This window comes from Pteropus medius, unplaced genomic scaffold (genome assembly GCF_902729225.1).
Source record: "Pteropus medius unplaced genomic scaffold, Ma_sr-lr_union100, whole genome shotgun sequence".
Classification (NCBI taxonomy): domain Eukaryota; kingdom Metazoa; phylum Chordata; class Mammalia; order Chiroptera; family Pteropodidae; genus Pteropus; species Pteropus medius.
Window position 1 is genome coordinate 1735534 of NW_024344436.1, and position 8774 is coordinate 1744307.

Below are 8774 nucleotides of genomic sequence, written 5' to 3' on the forward strand. Positions count from 1 at the left end.
AGTTCCAGATGGAGAGTCTAGAATTTGCAATGGAACAGCATTTAAGAGACAAGGGTTGGTTTATGTGGTAGGAAGGATAAGAGATAGATCTGAAGAGGAGTCAGATTGTGGCCAGCCTGAATATCAGAAAGAGGAGTTTGACATTATTCTGATGGTGAAAGGAAGTCACTAAAAGATGTTAAGGTAGGGTAGGGGATGGGAGTAGTGCTCAGGTTTGCATTTTAGGATTCCTTTTTAGCAACCCAGTGGACTGGGTATTGAACTGTGTCTGCAATATCACAACATTTTAGTTCCCACAAGCACTCGAACACCCAATCAATGAAACTAAACCCATCACGAGTTCTTACCTCTATGTTACGGATCAAAAGACAGGTCGTGGATGAATTGCCCAATAAGGCAACATCCATTCTGAGCCCCGATCTATATCTCAGCTAGCAGAGGGTCAAAGACCCTCTTAATTCAATTTCCGATAATCTTCAAGTAAGTGCAAAATTTCAAAAGCTTCTCAAAATTACTTGGCTTTAAAAGTTTAACTGGATTCACTGTTGAAATTAAGTTAAAGTTAAGATTTCCTAAAGATTGAGTTTGCTATGTATACTTTTATTGCTCTTACTGTCTCTTAATGTTAGCAAAGACAGACTTTTTCTTCATTGATATTGCAGTGCCATTGTAAAAATAAAAGTACAACAGATTTTCAGGTTGGGGGGTAGATAAAGGAAAGGTAGGAAGCAACTCACAGATTAACATAACATATGGATAACATTCAAGATTAGGTTCAAATAGCTGCTAGTTTTTCTACTAAAAAAAGAAAAACAAAAATTGTATAGCATGGATCTTGCTTGGAGCACAGAGTTAGATCCAGTTTCATCACCCATGAGCTCTGCAATTTTATATAAGTTACTGCATTTCTCTGAGTCTAGAAAACATTTGTCCCAAATATAAAAAGAGAATGATGTACTGCCCTTTAAAAGTGCCTTATTTTCTTAACCAGTCAGCTTTCCCCTATACTTGACTGAGTCAGGAGCCCAGAACCCTAGAAGATATAGATGTAGTCTTTTTGTCCTCTTGTTTAGCACCCACAGCAGAGCCATTAGTTCCATCCTTTAAAACATTCTGCCTACTCTGTCAAGGACATTGGCTGCTGAAACCACCAGCCAGAAAATTTCTTGGGATGAAAAAGAAAAAATGATGATGTCAATACTGACAGTATGCTTTACCAAAGAATAGCAAATGTACAACTCCATTTTACAACATGAAAGATCAGGTGAGTTCTACCAAAAGTCCAGACAACTTATCTGTATTAGTCCCCTGAGATGCCAGGCAACAAGGTTTATTGAAAAATTAGAAGGTTATTCTAATGTACCCTAGAATGTATAAAAACATAAATTATCCTACTGAGTAAATACCTAACTGCTCTGTAAAGTACATTTCTTTTATCTTTTTATTTAAAGATTGGATTTTCTTTTGTAAGTCTTGGAATTCAGGGGGCTTTCAGTAAAATTCAGAAATGCTTATTCTTTCATACCCCCCCTCCCCCCACCATGGATTATCCCTTAATCCCACTGAAGAATTCAGATTACACTTCGAGAGAGCCTTTGGACTTTTTTAGGGTAAACTTAACTAATTTTTGCAAAAGGACAGTGTTCCTGTGGTGATGAGGATGATGTTATTAAGACGGGCTCCAGCAGTAAGTACAGTACCATTGCTCACCACAGGAATAGATAGGATAAGAGATAACAGCATTTTCTGTTCAAACACAGATAACTCAAAGATTAGCTAGGCTAACAAGCCAGGAATTTTTATTGAACATAAGCCTGACAGATTGTTTAAGATTATTATCCTCTTCACTGTCAAAGATACTCTAAAATAGCTGGAATTCTCCTGTCCTATTAGGCTCCTCCAAGGATCTATAGCCCATATGGATTGGTGACAGCTTGAATACATTACTGAGATGCTAATGTTAGGCTTTTGTGAGCATGAAAAGCTTTCACTCTCTATTAAGCCAAATTACATAAAGCAAGAGCTGGAAAGTCAACTATAGTGTGCCTTTTGCAGAGGGCTGGAAAACTGATATAAGTTTTGCAGCACACTATGTCTTTTCAATCACCTAACTTTATTATTCTAAATGGAAAAATTATACCTTTTGCAAAATTCTGTTATATCAAATCTTCCTTCTATACCCATTAGTATAAGAAAAGCAGCAATCATGTGTGATATGTATTTCCTCCCTAGGGTCATCACTAATTTCACTAACATAAGTCTTTGTATAACCTAGCCCCAAATTAGTGAGTTGAGTTCTTATCTACCATCACATGTTCTTCAGAATCCTAGCTTTCTAGATTATAACAAGTATATTCGCTTGTCAGTCCATCCATCTATCCAACCACTTGTCTACTAATAAAGCTTTTGTTGAGTGCTGACCATATTCCAGGCACCACACTACATATATAAAATAAAAAGATGAATATGATGTAGTTCTTGCCCAAGAGAAATGTAAAGTCTTATGAAGGGGACGAAAACATAAATAATTATTATACAACATAATGTCTTGAATAGGAGTTTATACTGAGATGTACACACATGAAAGTGTAGTTTACCCTTCTGTGAGCATAAATGAACATATAACAGAAAAGCTAATATTTGAGATGGTCCTGGGACTAGGTTGGTTACAGCCTTTAGTAGTTTCTCCAATATCTCTGGCTCCTGAGAGAAGACTCAAGAACAGGAAGTATAGGGGCCAGTTGAGGAAAGTTGCAAGAAAGAAAGATCCTGAATCTGTCACCTATCCACATTCCTGGCTCTGCCCCTTCTCACACACACATATCCCTGCCTGTTCTGATAACTGAGCTAAGCAGTTAAGAATGAAGGTCATGTTAGGCATATTTCTAGAACCTGTCCAATACATAGAGTTGGACTAAGATGGACACAGTGGTTTTTACCTTTATATGGATTATGAACTCCTTCAAGAATCTGTTGAAGTTTCTAGACCTACTATGCAGAAAAATGCATAAACATATTAGATATACAAGTTTGTAAAGAATTTTATGGCATTCCATGAATACTTTAGAGAGAGTCTATAGAGTCTATGTAAGAACTTCTAGTTTAAGACAAAAACTAGAATCATATTACTCATATATTCCTAGCCTATCCAATTCTCTCAAGTGATAATAGACAAAACATAGTGGAGGAGCTAGTCTTTGCTGGTTTATAGAGTCAAATACATCACTTTCTAGCTACGTAATATTGAATAACTTCCCTCAACCTCAATTTACTCATCTCTGTAGTAGGGATATTAATCTTACCTCTTGAGATTTGTTGTCAGGATTAGGGTTAGCATATATGAAGTACCCACCTGAGTGTCTGGCATATTATATCTTTGGCTTTTATTATCATTAGTATCAGTATTAGTATTAATACACTATAATGACAACACTAAAATTATGTTCTAAAAATTCAGCGAGCAGATTATGATGGCTAGATGAAATATCCATCTAAATTCTTCAGAGGTATTTCAAACTTATTGTTTAGCTAAAATTCCCGCTGTCTGCAAGACGATTAATAAAAATATTGCAATTATATTCTAAACTCTCTGGGTAGAAAGTATAGTTATCTAGATATTCTTTACCATGTTCAATAAACATTTAATAAAATTATTATACTACTTGAGATTTCATTTGATAATCTTAAATACTTTATTCATTAATTCTCCCAACTCCACTGAGCCTAGGAAGGTAGGAAATGTTAAAGGCATCTTCTTTGATTGTTGTTTTAAACATATCTCTTCCATTCATCCCTTCGAGACTTGTTGTATCACTTCCCATGAAATATACCAGGACTTAACCCCTTTCTTTTAGCATTAAGGCCACTCATCAACTCTATTAGACTAGCATACCCTGCTCAACTTTCCCAAACCTTCACTTCTCCTTTCCCATTATACTTTTTAGTTCTCTCTCTCTCTCTCTCTCTCTCTTGTAGATCCAGTTTATGGAGAATTCTAATAACAAATTAATAATAATCATAATGAATCTCAGAAACTGAAGTACAATTAAGGTGTTATCTCCTTTGTGCATCTCAAAAACTCAATATGTAATTTATTATTATCTCTATTTTATGGTGAGAAAAATGAGTAGATAGGAGATTAAATAAACTTGTATAAGGTCACACAGCTGACAAGGGTCAGAGTTGGGATTTGAATTCATATCTATCTATAAGGGATACTTATCTCTCAGAAAGCTTATTAGGAACTATACAAATTCTCCAAATTCCCTTTCTATTTCTCGAATTACTGTGGGAACCTTTCTGATCCCTCAGAACTGCACAAAGACAACCTGTGTGTCCGTGTCTGGGGAAATTATAGGAGTTGGTTTTGATACTGGGACTTGTAGTAAAGTGAATTTTCGTTGAAGTTTCATCAATTCTAATCTTTATTTGCCCGTGCTCCTTCCTTTCTTAACCCACAAACTGCATCAAAAGATCTGATAGGTTGGAATCCAAGATGCTTTGTAACTGTGTATCATCCCAGGAAGTCTCTAGAGACCAGACGATCAGAGCATCTGAAAGCTGGAATGGACATTTTATGTGTCTCACTTCACATCCAGGTCATGTAAAACCATGCCTCAGTCTTTCTTAGGACTTTAAGTCTGGAAGCTGACAGAGTCTCAGTGCTGTCTGTAGGACTTTCCAGTCTCTGAAACCTGTACGTTCACTGAATTTCATAGGTATACCATTCTTTCTTCAACCCTCCATGGTGGACATATTCTCATGCCAGTCTCTCTGTGCACAATTACTCTCTCCTCCCTTCTGAAATTTTTGAGGATTCTTAGACTCTACACCATTGCAATCCTTTCCTCTTTCAATAGAACTTCTACAAGGAATATGTTCCATTTCAACCGGCAGCAATAGACACTCACTCACATGTAAATATTTATACATAAAAGAGAAGAATTTCTAAAACCAGGCCTAAAAATTTCCAGTCCCTGAGGAATATCATTTATGTTCCTTTCTCTATTCCAAATATGGGTCAAGCTAAAAACCAGGAATAGTGTTCAATTCTTTTCGAAGTTGGGGATAAGGAGATTTTATACCTCCTATTAATGACATTGAACTGCAACTCTATCATCACCTTCATCATTTTTTTTGCAGGTACATTTGCCCCAGTTACCTGAAACAGAACCCTCTTGATTATTTGAAGATCTATATGATATATTCTAGAGACTTTCATCTGTACAAGTCTCCTTTGCTTACAGATGTGATATAATTGTTTCTTCCTGTCACTTTAATCAGTTGAGAAGTGGATAGTTAGCAACAGCTCCGATAATGTCTTTGCCTCAAGTCCAAGATCCTCAGCCCAGTGATATTTTGAGCATAATTCTGCTTCTAAACTCTGAGTCCTCCTGGAAATCTAGTATCCTCTAACCTGAAATATCTTTATGTGAATGTAAAGAAGGTGACAGGAATATGTCTGATTCACTCCATCAAGGTGATAGAGAACAGAAAACATAATTCTCTCCTAGTACTTTTATATTCAAAGTTTTTTTACACCTTTTGCATCATATAATATTCATAATATCTTTGATTGTTAGGGAGAAGAGAGATTTCTGTTCATAGTGAGAAAACTAAGACCCAAATGGATGATATAACCCAATAAAACTTTATTTAGCTAATTAGTAGAACATCTCTTGATTCCCAGCCCATGACATTTACACATATCCAGAGGGCCTTTTCCCCTTAATTGTTACCCTAAAATATAACCATGGTCATAGGGAGTTATTTCTGGTGGTTGATTTTCCCACTATTGTAACAATCCTAATAAATATCATACATGTCACCTATGAACAGAGATAATAACCTCCCACTTCCTGCTGCACATTTAGGAAACAATTTTTCTTAGAAACTATGAAAAGGTGTTGATACTCAGTGATATGAGCCTAGACTATGACCCAAATGAGCCGGAGCAGCAACTTGTTTGTGTTTCCGTGTGGCTAAAACACGAACGCAATCACAGTGTCTTAGCAGACTGACAATCTTTGTCCCTGGTCTCCTAACAAAAGAGAGAAGGTATTACACCTACCAATAGTCTTTTCTACATGCTTAAGGGAAACCGCTCAGGTGAATAAAAACCTCAGAAGTCTAAATCGAAGAGCCTCATTAGGAGATGTTTGAATACCATGTTGCTTTATTCTAAAGGTTAAATATATTTAGCCCAGGAGAAAGAAATCATGTAGAAAGCAAGCAGAGTATGGTTTGCTTCTCAGCCAGCTCAAATTCAAAGAGCCTAATGCCACGTCATCCACTGAGGGGGCAAGAGAGACACAGAAGGCTGGATGGTCCATTCAGGTACCATTATCTTAGGACTTGGAGAAACACTTACAAAACCAGTTGCTGTTCTATTGTTGTTAATCTCAATTGCCAACCCAAATTCCTTAGTTTTCTCAAGGAAACAACTTGGAATTTTGGCCAACTGACTCCAAGTTGAAAGTGCTGTCCTTTTGTTAAGGTAGTTTGCATGTTACTGTACTCAGATGGAGCAATGAGCAGACCTTGGGTAAAATAGAGCTGAGGGTAATCAGTTTCTTTGTTCTAAACCCTGGCTACAGCCTCCCCACTGTCCAAAGTCTGGTTCTGTATGCTTCAGCTTACAGGAGATTTGGATGACCTGAGAGGTTTACGGAAGTAATGAGTAAAAAAAATAGGAACTATTTCAAAAAAAAAAAAAAGATTAGGTGAAAGAGAATTGTGATAAACTACATGAAAAAAATAAAAGCTAATTTTCTTCTGGAATATGAAGGGTTATACCAGATAGTAATCTTCCACCTGAATGAGAGGAAATTGGTCTTAAACTACACCAGATTGTGAGAAGTTGCAAGGAAGTGTAAAATCAAATAACAACTACTTGTGTTGAAAGATTGAATGCCTTTCATGAAAACAGAAGTGTCTGTCTAAGTGACTGTTCAATACTCTTTGCATATTGTGATGACATAGAAATCAGGAATCAACATTGTGGGTTGGTTTCACTCTTGACTACTAGCAATTTAGTATGATTCAAAAAGCTATTGTCCTTTACCTCTTATAGAAGGACAGAAGATTGAAACAGAGATCGAAACCATATCTTTTCTTTAAGGGCTAGCAAAATTTCATGAGAAGAAATTATTTTTTTTCTTCCTCATTACCCTCACTGGATATTAATCTCATCTTTTCTATGGAGTTTATCACAGTCTTCTTTCAATATAATCAACTAGTTCTATAATAAATACTATATTTTCTGTGACAATCCTTATGTCATATTCATTGTTGTGTACTTCACAGGCCTGGTAGCATGTCTATTACTCATAGAAGCTCAATAAATTTAAACTGAATTGAACCAAACACAACTATCTGGGTGTCTGAAAGAAATTCAAAGAAACATACAACATAATAGCATTCCTTAAGGAGTTGACTTTCTCATGTAGTAGACAAACATCACACATACTTAGAACAAAATAGAAAAACCTCAAGCAGGACACAGTTAAACAATTTTAGTTTAAAAAACTCAGAGGAAATGAATTAGGATGTTGTATCAGATTTTCAAGATTGTTGAGTGCCTGCCAACAATATGGTGTTAAAATTGCTTTATATGCAATGTTTCTTTTAATACCAAAAAAAAAGTTTTAAATATTTTTTTAATTTTCGTTTTTATTTATTTCAATTATAGTTGATATTCAACATTATATTAGTTTCAGGTGTACAACGCAGTGATTAGAATTTATACAGTTTATGAATTTATCACACTGATAAATTCAGTACCTATCTGACATTTTACTATACCCTCTACCCCCATGACTATTTTGTAATAGGTGATAACGGCATCGATATTCTAGGTGCTAATAAGAAAGATCACTTTTCTCTACTACTCCCAAATTATTAATGTTATCGGTAGCTTCCTGTTCTCAAGTCTTTTATCCACATAAATGAAATATTGGCTTTGCTCATGGTTTCTTTGTTAATTTGCTTGTCGTTGCCATCAGTATCACTGTGGTGAGTTGATAACATAACTCAGGATCATCTTTGTCAGTCACTTTAGCCTTCCTGAATCTCTGCATTCTGGGAGCTAGTTCTTGGTATACCTCACCCAAATCTCTCATCCTCTGATAAAATCAAGTTACCTCTCTCTCCAGGCTTCCTGGGCTTGCCAAGGTTTTCGAACTATAGTTCAAGCTAAATGTTGTTCCATTTTGGTCTCAATGGAAGTGGAAAATTTCTCTAGAGAAGCGTCATTAGGTATAAACATAAGATTCCATGACTCCTCTGAGCCCAGTTGCTAAGATAAACCTGAGCTCAAAGCTTTAATGCAATGTGAACTTTAACGTGACAATTAACGCAGGGACCTTTTCCCTGAGGCAATTAACTTCTGCTCTTCTGTCTAACCATGATTTTAGCACTGGCAGCAGGCAGAAAATGAATGTCACCGTCACAGTCACAGTCAGTTAACTTAGACTTGCTCCCAGAGGAGCTTTTCAATTCACCATTTCCTTGCATCTTTTAGGCTTGGGGACCCAAGATTCTCTTTAGGTGTTATGACTACATTAGAAAAGAAAATAGTCACCAACATCCCCAAAACCAAGCCAGATTTTTCGACATCTGGAGAATGCAACTACAGTGCATTCCCATGTTGGTGTTTTCCCAGCGCCCTTAATAAATAAATGAAACTCCATATCTTCCTATGTTTATGTTCCTAAATGGGAGGATACTTGGGGATGCATATTTGATATTGTCCAGGGAATCTCTGCAGTAGTGGA